The following is a 13,102-nucleotide window of genomic DNA, read 5'->3' as shown; positions in this document are numbered from 1 at the left end:
AATAATTAATTATTATAGATACTAGAAACCTCTGTTCGTTTCAGTGTCTGTACTACAGCGATGATAATGGTTTTAATAATTATGTGAGATCAATTGATTGGTTTTTTTCTTAATAAACATTTTCAATGTTACGTAGAGATGAATGCTACCCAATGTGTGCTGTTTATGCAGAGTTGTCGGACGTGTTTCCAATCGTCGAAGTAAAAACAAAAAGTAATCTATAATTTTACATGTAAAACAACCTTGATATTTAACCACCATAAACTCTTGTTCGAATCTTATCTTCATTTCAAGCGACGACTTAGTGGCTTTTAATAACTAATGACCCATTTGTTATGACAATCAAAAATCTTGAACTTGCAAGTTATTGTCCTGCTCGTGACTAATCAACGTTTAGAGTCAATATCTTTGAAATTGAATGTTATGAAATTCTACGATTTTAGGACTTGAGACTTTTAAGGAATGTCAGGAGTTAAGACTTGACCTGTATCATATGTAAAATGTATGGATTCACTATTGTTTAAAGGTGGGGTGAACAAACTTGGGTGTAAAATCATTCACAAATATTACATCTCATATACATTTTATGACTATATTATACATTGTTAGATGAGGGATACACACATACATTTTGAAGCGTCCAAATACGAGCATATTTTATTACAAACAAAACGTTGGCTACCTTAATCAATTATTAAGTGCAACTTGACATTTTACCCTGTTGTCATCATACTTTTTTCATCAATTCATTAGAGGTCGATTTGTTATATGTGGGAATGGATATAAAGTATAAATGTTGCCATCAGAAATCGAAACCAGTTTGTATTCATCTCAGAATCACATCTCATAGCAGTCTAAATATGTCATCCACAGCGATAATATCTTCTGAAAGACCCTAAATGTATTGGGATGAAATGCACAAAATAGATCTCTTGCATTTGGTAATCGAACCCATTTTGTCTGTTATGCAAGTCAATAGCAGCTACCACTAAAGTAGAAGTCCAGATCAGCTAGGTTTCTTGGTAGGTGGCAACAAACACCAATATACGTTTGTCTTACTCGCTAATTGTAGCGAATGGTTGTATGGTATATATAATTCCAGGGAGTGAAAATGAGTGTCGATTTTCATTATAATTCCACATGAACGAGTCAATACAGAGATATGACCTGAATATACGAAACATAACCCTGAATTAAAGAATGGAAAGCACCTTTTTATCCCCGAAAGTCAAAATGTAAATTGAGCGAATATAATTTATTCTATGGTATGCCTATTCTCTCATTGCCAGAAAGATAACTAGCCAAAGAATGTTGTATGATAACTTCAGCTTATTCATCTTTATAAACATGACGCCATTGACATCAATTATATATAATATATAAAACTTCCTATCATGTTCATATATTTAAAACTGTTAAAAGAGAAAGTTTACAACTAGATATTTTGGTCGATGCCGAAAGCAGAAACCATCACATGGCGTCAGTCATACGACATTGTATCTCCTGATTCATAGCCAATATTTCAGCTATAATAAGTCGAAAGAAAGAATAACAAAAAACGTACACAAATCTTCGGAAGTGTTCAGATATGAATATTTCATAATGCCAATACTGAAGGCATAATAATTCGCCGTGACAGCATAATGGGAGATATACACATACATTTTAAAGCGTCCAAATACGATTCACATGTAGTTACTGAGCATATTGTTTTCCAAACAAAACTTTGGCTACCTTAATCAATTATTAAGTGTAACTTGACATTTACCATGTTACCATCATACTTTTTTCATCAGTTCATTAGAGGGCATTAAAGGGGCGCACTAGACAATGGCTTCAACTTGAAAGTATTGGAGACAATGTCGTCAACATGGGTGTCACCTGTCCAAGGCCTTTCAAACGTCAAGACAGCTACGTCACTGAACGATCAATGTACATATTAATAACCATAATACAGTCAAAATAATTGAAAACTATCTGACTGACAGAAAACAACACATTATAATTTGACATTTTCATCGCAACTGAAACATATTTTCCAAATATGTATTGCATTACTCACTATTAAACTTTCATATATTATATTTTTGAAAATGACATTTTCCACTTTACCAAATAACAACCCTGTATAAGTACACTGATGAGAACACAATACCTTGCAGCCATAAAGATCCAAATCATGTCAGATCTATTTGGCAACATAAAATAACTGTACCCGTTGATTGGATTGTAACCAATAGTATACAACGAATAAAACTTGCAAGCCATTATTCCCTGCACAAATGGTGAAATTTGTATACTTTCATCACTGGAGACGATGACTGATTCGATATACTATGTCTTACAGTATGTGAAAGTGAAACCAACAATTTCGAAACATACACAGTCATTTATTTCCCTACAACACAGAAGATGGAAATTCAAGACACAGTAATCTGCATTAAATTTTAAATTATCCTAACTGTCCTATCACAAGTCCAAAACGTGTTCCTAGTGAATTACATTAGACTTCAATGTATTGATATGAGAGAATGATACAATCTAGAATGTTTTGAATAATTTCATAAAATATTTAAAGTAATTGCAACGGAATAAGGCAAGAAGATAATTCGGTAATGCCTTTGAACAAATTGGGTAATTATTTTCATAAACGCATACAACGTCACCTAGGGTAGTTTATATTTTTATGGTGCATGGGCAATACATGTATATCGTCAAAACGGAATTTCTCCTTACGAGTACATCAATGGCTGATCATTGTTTGTGGAAACGTCTCTTCCTCCCAAAGTCGCGTTTTATTCCCATTTACATTGGTTCAATACAACCGACGCCATGTAAAATAGATCTGATCCATTCTCAGCACTTGCACGAGCTCTAAAACGATTATCCATTCTGTGCTGAAAAAACCTCTACTCGACAATGATATACTATCTACAAAGCAGTTAGCACCGAAGAACGTGATCGGTTTGGGAGACTCCAAGGTGAACAAATCTTGTGCCGAATCTCATGAATAAGACCAAGTACATATTATATCAACGACTGATCCACCAGGTTCAAAAACACGCCCTGGTGCTGGACAGGGTATATCGCGCTAGAGTTGATCAGGCCATGTGGATGAAAGTTACATTAACTTTAACACGCAACAGCGCACTTTGGCCAACACATACTCCGAAAAGGATTTCTTCAAGGTCATGAACAACAAAGTATTCGGCAAGATCATGGAAAACCTCCAAAAACGAAAATAATGTAATGGTCAACGATGTGCTTCGCCGCGATAAGCTTGTCACATTAGATAGTTTGGCATACATGAAATTCTTGGGCGAACTCCTAGTAAACGTCGAATCCAGAGAAACACATCTTAAACTCGACAAGACCTCGTACGTTGGATCAGCCATACTCTATCTTTCCGAATTGTTAGTGTTGGATTTCATTATGACTTTATCAAGTCGCAGTGCGGTTATCGCGCTCGTCTTCTCAGGATCTACACCGATTCTCCCGTCTACGAGATTCAGAAAGAGGATCTTTGACCAAAAATAACTTTTTAATCTCAGCGATAACCCATGACACAGTGCATTGTAGTGCGCATATAATAGAACAGTCCTATGACAGTTCAAAAACTAGTGTAACGGTGCACCCATCACGGAGTTTATCGGTCTGCTCTCTAAAATGTACTGTATCAAACTGGACACGGGCGAGTTGAAGAAAAAGGCCAAAGCCTTAAAAAGGACGTTATCAAAAAATTGTCCTCGAGCGATCGTTACAGGGAGGCACTGGCCGGTGGGCTACACCACTACAAGATGAGAAACTTTAAATCTGACCTATACAGTATTTGCACGTTGCTGGTCAATTATAAGGTTTTATGCACCTTGGACGATGAACGATACTGCTCTGATGATATTTCAACGTTGGGGTTTGAACATAAAATAACCCAGATCAGGCTGAGGTCGGTTCTTGTGATGTAAACAAGTATCAACTCATCGTTTATATTCACTCAATGTCACCACCACGTGGTGTAGAACCACCATGTTACAGAACCAAAATCGATCTGATCACTACCCAGTGGAACCGAACCCCCATGGTTTCTCATCAGATTACCATGTGTTTCATACGTTTGATAAAGAACCCACACATTTGGTTTTACATTTAAAAAAATACAATGGTTTTCATACTTTTGGTTCTGAACCCCCATCTCCCATCACTCCGATCACCACATACCCCATCTGGTCCAGAAAATTCATGGATAGCCTGACCTCATATTTCAGCTGGTCCAGAAATCCACATCTTATAAGATAACACGGATCTCCTACATTTGGTATAGAATCTCCATGCATCACCTCTTAGTTCAGATGGTTCAGAGCCCTTATCCCATAAGATTAAAGGACTCTCGTACGTTTGGCCTAGAACCCTCATTTGCATGCTACTTACACATCACTCGCTACAAAAATTAAAACTCAAGAAATACCTCAAAGACGACACCACCTAGAAAGGTGTTATGTCAGATCTGCGTTCATCATACTTTGTCCGACACTCCAAACAGGCCCAGTTGAATCGCACATTGAAAAGATCAACAGCATGTTTCCTATGAAAGGCTTCTCATGATGTCTAGTTGTTCAGAAATGAAAATGGTACCAATCAGATGTTTAATGTGACCACCACAGTGGCCACCTTGAATATATAAAATCTGTGTTGGGTTTTGGACCGAGACAAGGAAATCCCAGACAAGAAGTTACATTATTTGTCTCCCCACGAGGCTTGCCGATTGGGATACATATTATGTAACCGCGCGACTAGGATTTCCTTGTCTCGGTCCAAAACCCAATGTAGATTTTTTTCCTCACCCAATAATTTCCTTTGAAGTAAAAAAGAACTCACTTGTGCAACATAATTCACGCGCAAATGTGTACATGCGGGGCATTAATACAAATATGTTAATGTGGAATGTGCCGTGACCGTGTCATTGGAATGACAGTTTTTATGCGTGAGCATATTATTGAGGTATTATCACATTTAATATATGGATGTTATATGATATTAACAATAAATAGCTACTAATTATTACAACATATGTTTCATTTTCATCAGTTCCAATTTAGAAAATTATATCATAAATAATGGAACGATACTGGGCCTACACCTCTGTTGTAGTGTATAGGCTATTATTATAACACAAGGTTACATGTAGCATAAGCGTCCATACTTGGGTTATTCATCGGTAATAGTGATCTGTGTCGCTATCGTATATAACTCTCGTTTTCTTTTAAGGAGGGGAAACTGTTTGTGACATACTTGTGTTGTCCTTAATATTGATTGTAAAATTACCCCCGTGTATAAAAGACCTTCGAAATACGGACCCTAAGTGATAACCATGTGCGAAACTTTCAAGTTCAAGGATTCTTTCAAAATATATTTTTCTTTTATGGAAATATGGCAAGTACTACAGTTGAATTTGCTTATGGAGTAATGTGTTCACGGATAAATGATTCCTTCTGTCTGGTAAGTGCATTATTTGTCATGAAATATTGTAGGTATATTTTTTATTCAACTGGGGCGCAATGGATATGCTTAAAAATAGAATAAAGCATTTTTGACATAGCACATTACTGACTGTTACTAAAATTTCTGTAGTTGTTAAGAGAGTTTGGAGGCTATGAATTGTATAGGTTTATAGTTGTGTGCATGGAACAGTGGTTTCTGTCATAGTTCATTTTACACAGCATTGATAATTTTATCCTATCTGTAGCACAGTCAATTTTCAGATCAGCGTCATTAAATGTAGCTAACAGTATATAATTTGTTTCACATGAAGTATGTAAAACTAGTTAGGTAGCTTTAGCTACAGTTAATGATGCTGACCTGAACATGTACTGAGCTAGGCCTGCGTATAGGCTAAATTGACCATGATGTGTGGAACTAACTAGCATAATACCAAAAAGCTCGACATCGTGTGCGTATGTGTCTTTGTATCTCTAGAAATATTTTTGTATGTTGTGTTATCAAAGATGGATTGACCTTGAGTTACTATGCTTTTGTTATCTATTTGTTGTTGTTGTTTGATTTTAGAACAACTACGTAGTCAGGCACAGCAGAAGACAAAAGGGTTTCTTTTCTTAAACGTAGGTCTGATCGCGTTGACACCTTGACTGAGACGACTGGTATGAGATAACTAGACTGAGACAAGAAAAGTAAGGTTACCAAAACAGCTAGATTTCCCTGTCGCATGGGTGAAAAAATAGCAACTGATCTTGAATGTATGGTGATCTCAACACAGGGTTTTTCAACAAAGTACTGCTTATGATATCTAGCTGGTCATATGTGAACTTTGGGCTGATCCAATCTAGTCACAACGGTGGTCATCCTGAACATTTTATCATTACTTCTCCTGAACTTGATATAATGTTACCATGTGTTCTCTCCAGAAGATTTCTCATGGTTTCGAGTCGGTCCAAAATGAAACTAGTGCCAGTCTGGTTCCCAATATGAGTGTCAGTGACCATCTCCAAACGTTTAATATTTCTAATCCCAACGATAGCAAGGTAATATTGCCTTTTTGTTTTCACCTGAATAGTTCTTATGATGCATATTTAGTCCAAAATTAAAACGATGTGGTCGTTTTAAAGGTATTGTCACTGCCGCTCCTTCTGAATGAATGGCAATATCAAGATTGTTAGTTTACTAAGCAATTTTTTAATTATATTTGATGTTTATAAAGCTGTCATTCTGATGTTTAACATGCCTGCGTGAAGATTTAGTTATATAGTACATTATTTCGATGTAGTGAGTTCGGTTCACTCCACGCTGGATGAGCAAATTGCTTACGATGGGAAAACCGATGTACCTTCAGCGCACAGGCTGTGGATTTGCAACACACCTAGTGTACTTATAGGCTCATCGTAGATTCTAAATTCGCATTACGAAAAGTCTTGTCAGTAAAGGGTGCACTCTACTGCGCAGTATCTCCAGCTATAGAAGCATATGAATTGTACAATTATATTTTCCTCTCTGTATTGTAGGATGGAATTGTTTTATTCTAATATTTATTTTAGATAGCACTGATCTGTCATAGAATCAAATGTTATTAAATTTTGTTATTGTCTGTTTTCGACTTCACATTATATAACTAAACAGAAGGATTGTATTCACATAAATGTTGATTGAAAGAAGAGGCGACATAATGATAATTCAAGTTCTGTAATATTCTCATCAGATACATGTTCGCCTATGAACCTGATTATTATGTTAACCTTATACGGCAGTCCCAATGATACGACTTTTATAAAATGATCAACTACACTTATGCGCATGCGTCACGTACGTCATCGCATGTTATACACGACCGTATCACAGATATTACACTGATTCAGGTGCTGTGTTTTAGCTGGAAGCAGTGAAGGGCTGAAGAGGTAAAGTAGTGACGGTGATAGAACAATAGTGACTGAGCTATGCTGTTTGCAGCGTACTGGAGGCATTGTTTTTAGCCAAGGTGCTAATTTGTGTTGGTGTACAATCGGTATGCTGCTGTCGGTGGTGACGTTGGCCTGGAGGAAGATAGCGTTTATCACGTGGTGAAGGATCAAAGCTAAGGGGCCAACGGGTCTGCATGGAACAAAAGGTATTCTACGGATCCTTGGGCAGACCGAAGAGGGGCATACTATTTGTTGTCGCTCCGGGACCTCCCGCAGAGCGGTTGGGCTGAAAATGCCATGTCGTTATGAATTGGACGCCGCAAGATATGTCCCAAATTCTGTGAAATCATTTATCTATATTTAAGTGAAACTTTGTCACTGTTTATATGACACCAGTTATCAGTATTTGAATGAAACCTTCATTGTTTTTTTGGAAATTCACTTATCATTGCTTTAGTAATTAATTATTGTTTCTTTTCTGCGTTTAATGTTTGTTTAATTTCATTCCAGATTTTTATTAGGACAATTTGTTTTAAATTACATTTTACATTTCATTCCAGTTAGAAATTTGTTGTAGGATTTTTCTCTTTGTATTCATCTGAAAAATAAACATCTTTTTTCGTTATCATTCTTAGTGTCTTTATTGTAATAATCTGTCCCCAAGACATTCACCTTGTTACACTTGTTTTGTTCTGCTTTTGCACCTAGTTATGTTGTATGTAGTGATACAGTTACTAATGAAAGTAGTTCAATATTTTCAATGTCCTTAAACACTCCCTGAAAGTCGTAGCCTTAGGAATGTATGAACCGTGGAAAGATTTGACATAACGTGATGACAGTAATTACGGATGAAAATGTGTCCATGAACTGTTTTTCGATTTAATTCAGATTGATTTGATTGTTTTGAATGTTGCTGCTTTCATTACTTAGATTTGAATCATTACGTCTGCTCTAAATGAAAAGAAGGAAGAAGGAAGACTGGATGTATATACAACAGTTTATATCTTTCTTTTCATCCGGAAAATTCCTTATTAACACTATTGTGTCATTCTCTGGATGTCCTTCAGTTTGGTTGGCGTTCCATGCCAATTGCAGAATAATTATAATAGCCACATCCTGTTGATTACATGGCAAACTAAAAAAGGTGCTTCGCTTTGTCTTTGTCGGTTGATAAGTGTGAAAAACGAACAAGGCGTGAAGAAGCGGAAAAGCAGCAATCCATTCAGCAGAATCAGATACGAATTCAGAATCTTGATACGTCCGATAGCAAGTTTGTGGCTACATTGAACCAACTTTAAAAATATTGCCAGACAACTCTAGCCAAAATGGACTTGCAAGGTCATAGACAGCAAAGAATGAAACGGAGCCTCCATGTTTAAAATCTTGCTTATATTGGGGAGCCTTTGTACGCGACATAAGAAACCCAAATCTTCAGTATTATAGTAGAAAACGTGCAAGAGAAATCCTGCCATTTGAAAGACTTCTTTCATTATGGTATTGATAGTCTCTCTCTGGTAGGCATCTATCGATAAAAGGACAATGCCAATTAAAAGTGCTGTAAAATTATCATGTATTCCATTAGCTATTCATCTGGAAAGATGTCGAAGTTATACATTACATTTGTTCACTCGCGTCGTTCATGTAATAGTTTTAGACTAGTTCACATTTCATTATTCCATTTTTGACAATTATTCTTCATAACAAAGACATTGAATATGCCACGGAAACACAGATTGGAATCCTAAGTTGTTGCGTTGTCTGAAATAGTTCATGAGGTTAGATTATGTCCAAAAAAATTTATTTCTGGGGGGGGGTAGGGATGGTATAGTCTTGTCATCCCTGCAGAGTAAATATTTCTGTCACGCTAGATGTACATAATGATAAGTCTTCTGAATTTGATTATGTTTGCTCTAAGTTGACAGTACGTGTTTCAAACAGATTACGTAAAGTTATACGCAAGTGGCATATTGTCTTTCGAACGGGGTCGCAAAATTATTCTTCCCAGAAACAAGAGCTGGACGAAGGCTGAGATATATCCTTCTCCTCCTCTCTTCGGGTCACGTGACTCCTATCATCTGTCGAATCAGGAGGTGGAGCATGAAGGGATTTGTAATGGAAAGACCATTCCCAAATTCCTCATGCTGAGATCCTTTCTCTCTGCGACTATCTACAAAGTACGCTCCATGCTTGGCCCCTTCAGCTTCCACTTGGAAACATGAGCTTCACAAGTGGACATTTTAATGTAGACCTGGGCCAAACGTCAAATTTAAGATGCTGGAAGTGTTCGGTCTAAACATATAGCCTCAAATAACGATATTGTTTGGGCAGCTTCATTCAGACTTCAATTTTATATCTTGTTTGCAAAATTATACATTATTTAGAACTTACCTTCTTGTAGGTACCATATAGCCATTTTGTGCTGAAGTGCCGAAATATACGTAGAAACATGCATACATAATTGCATACATACATAGATTAAAGCATGCATACATACATACATACATACATACATACATACATACATACAGGGTATTTATGTTATGAGTCTCAATTTGTTTGAGAATGTCAAAATCAAAAACGAGATAGTTAAGCACGCTCTTAAAATAATGGAGTGTTGGTGTTTTTTTTAATATGATAAAGATTGACATTTCATAAAAATGCTGAAGAATAGAGCAAAGAAAATTTTCATAAGCATGTTACGATTAAAGTGAGAACTATATCACATATTGTATGAATGGATATTGGAAGCTGTAATTAGGAGATCGTTGATATATTGTGCATCAGTGTTATGAAATGATGTTTGTTAATCAAGCTCTTAGTAAAGGAAACAACCATAGAACGAAACATACACATAACACCAACAATGCGAAAGATTCTGGAATCCTGGAAAAACTACTGGCAATTTAAAACAAGAGATATATCGACACGAGGTGGTTCAAAAGTACTCGAAGAGCAAGCTATTGTCTATAAAGTAGAGAACCTGTATATTTTCTCTAATTCTATGTTGTGAACAAAATACAGAAATACTGCGTGGCGAAAGTCATCTACACGTTTTGGCCAAGAAAGTATATCCCGGTAGAGTTATGCAAGGAAATATGATAAGAAAATATTTTATGATAAGAAAATAGTGAGTCGGGATAATGGAAAAGATCTATACTACCATTATTAGTACTACTACTACTACTACTACTACTACTACTACTGATAATAATAATAAAGACAATACAAGTTATTAAACTTTAATTACTTGGGAAGGTATATGCGAAAAATTTATGTTGGTTGCAAAACAGATGAGTGGCTATAATTTTGATAAGACTGCATTATGTGTCTGTCTATCCCAAGTTATGGTCAATCAATACAATCTGGATTGACTAGACTGTGTCCGTTCGAGATTTACTGGTTGGTTACTTTTGCGTTGAATATATTGAGAATGTGGTTTTAAGATTATTCATTCGCTTTCTGAAATCAAGGGTGTTTTATATTGAATAGAACAGATCTTGTGTGTCACAAATAGATTGTATTAGTGGCTCGACATCCTAACTTCTAATTGATCGTGAAGTTAACTCTTGCTGTTGAACTTCTGAAAGGTTAGGATCAGGACACATGCTTGCAAATTAAGCGACGTTTATCTCTGTAATGGTATATGCATGAATGCGTTTTATTGTTTGAAGTTACCCTGGCGCATACCAGGTGGTCTTGAAAGTTTCTTTTATATACCCTTGAGACGTTCGGACGATTCAGTATAGTGTCAGTGCATGTATATGACCTGTTTTATATTTATTATTCATCTATGAGGAAAGCTAGCACGAATGTGACGCGTTTGTTAATTTTCTCAGTTTTATTTTCCAGGAGGGTTCTGCTGTCGAGGATTCTAGTCTTGTTTATATCCTCCTAAGTGTAGCTCCTACTGTATCCTACCCTTCTATGGTGCTTTGTGAGCTGTCGGGTCTCTTTTCAAATGTGATCGGAGCAAGCATATGCCTTTGGCTCGGATGTTCATATCGTTAGGGAGATAATGTATTTTTACGACCCTGTGGTCTTAAACTAATTAACAGAACGGATAATCTATTGTCTCGAACAAAAAGTGAAAATCTAAAACGAACTTTAATATGATATAATATGATATGTTAGCTCTAAAGTTTGCAAAATATAATCCATTCATTTGACAAGTTTTTTGGTGTATCTTCTCGTATTCGAATGTGCCCATGTTTCCTTATTTCACAGATGCGTAAATTCAGTTTTTGTCTCTTTATCGAATACGTATTTTGCCTGCAGGTAATGAAATAAGATTGTCAAAACATTTAGCATGAATTTTGGTTAGGGATCAGGATAATATGGGCCTTTTTTCTGAAAAATAATTTCACTTATTTCTAATTTACATTTTTTGAACATAATTGATTTAATTTATATTCATGACTTTCAGTACGTTATTCTGCTTGTAAGTATCGCTTGAGAAATAAGGCTACGCAAATGGTTCGCAATTCTAGGTTGCAGCAAGTATTGTCGAGAATAAATTTGGTGAAAATTAGTTGCATAGTACATGAAAATTCTGTCAACTACTACATGAATAGGGTCCGATAAAATGGAAAAAGGCAGGTAAGTATTTAGGTAGGTTCCAATGGGATATTTAAAGAATGTCGCTTAGAATTCACTAGCTATACTAGTTTCATGCAATTTTATTATTATTCTCCTATGCAATGGACGATACTATCAACATTCCATGAATAATAAAGCAGCAGGCAATACACAGGTCATATTGACAATTCCTTGAATAATATATTAACAGGTAAACATAAGTCATATCCACTATCGATTGCATAATACAGTAGCAGGTAGTATAAATGTAATATCGACCGTTTTGTGAATAACCTGTATTACCACGATCACTCTATAATGTAGAAGGGTTATTTCTGACCATATGCAGGGGTACAAAAAATAACTAATAAGACTTAAATAAAGTGCGTCGCTGTTTCATATTATAGGCACTCCTGCCACATTTTAACAGACCGTTCTACGGTTTGAATTTGTAACAATTTTTTTTTCCAGATATGTACATATTGAGATGCGCTGAAGTTGTAATGGTATAATTTACACATCTCCTAAAGGTCCAAAGAGAACAAATGAATTAACCGACAATATTATGTTTTTGACGAACGATGATATCTCTATTCAGGGTCTGTTTAGTCGTGTAAAAGCGTCAAATTAATATATATATGTCACAGTTATTTCTTTTTTATGCATGCCGCACCGGTACAACTGTTTTATTTCATCGTCGTAGGTTGATAATTACTGATGATGCACGACATAGCCTTCACTGCGAGATGTTGACAGAAATGATATTTCTTGAAACTTTGTTTGTCATACGTGAAATAGTCAAACATTAATTTGAAATTTTTATTTGATTCACTATGACGTAAACTGGAATTAGACAAGATAGATTTCAATGAAATTTTATATGCAATGAGTCTGGGAAACTATTGTATGGTAGAAAAGAAAGATCTGTATGTTAAACTGAAATATAAACTTGTATAATGCAACTAGCTACCAAGTGTGATACATCAGAAAAACATTTGATTAAGTTCAACTCTTTGCTGATAAAAATAATAATAATAATAATTGGACATAATAATCGGATAAATAAATTGAGTCGAGTTTTGCAATATCAGAACACTTAATAAATTGCAGTTGTTCCTTTCCTA

Source organism: Sinohyriopsis cumingii, chromosome 17 (assembly GCF_028554795.1).
Source record: "Sinohyriopsis cumingii isolate HCF-2022 chromosome 17, ASM2855479v2, whole genome shotgun sequence".
NCBI classification, from domain to species: domain Eukaryota; kingdom Metazoa; phylum Mollusca; class Bivalvia; order Unionida; family Unionidae; genus Sinohyriopsis; species Sinohyriopsis cumingii.
The sequence above is the reverse complement of the archived record's forward strand: the minus strand, read 5'-3'. Positions refer to the sequence as shown.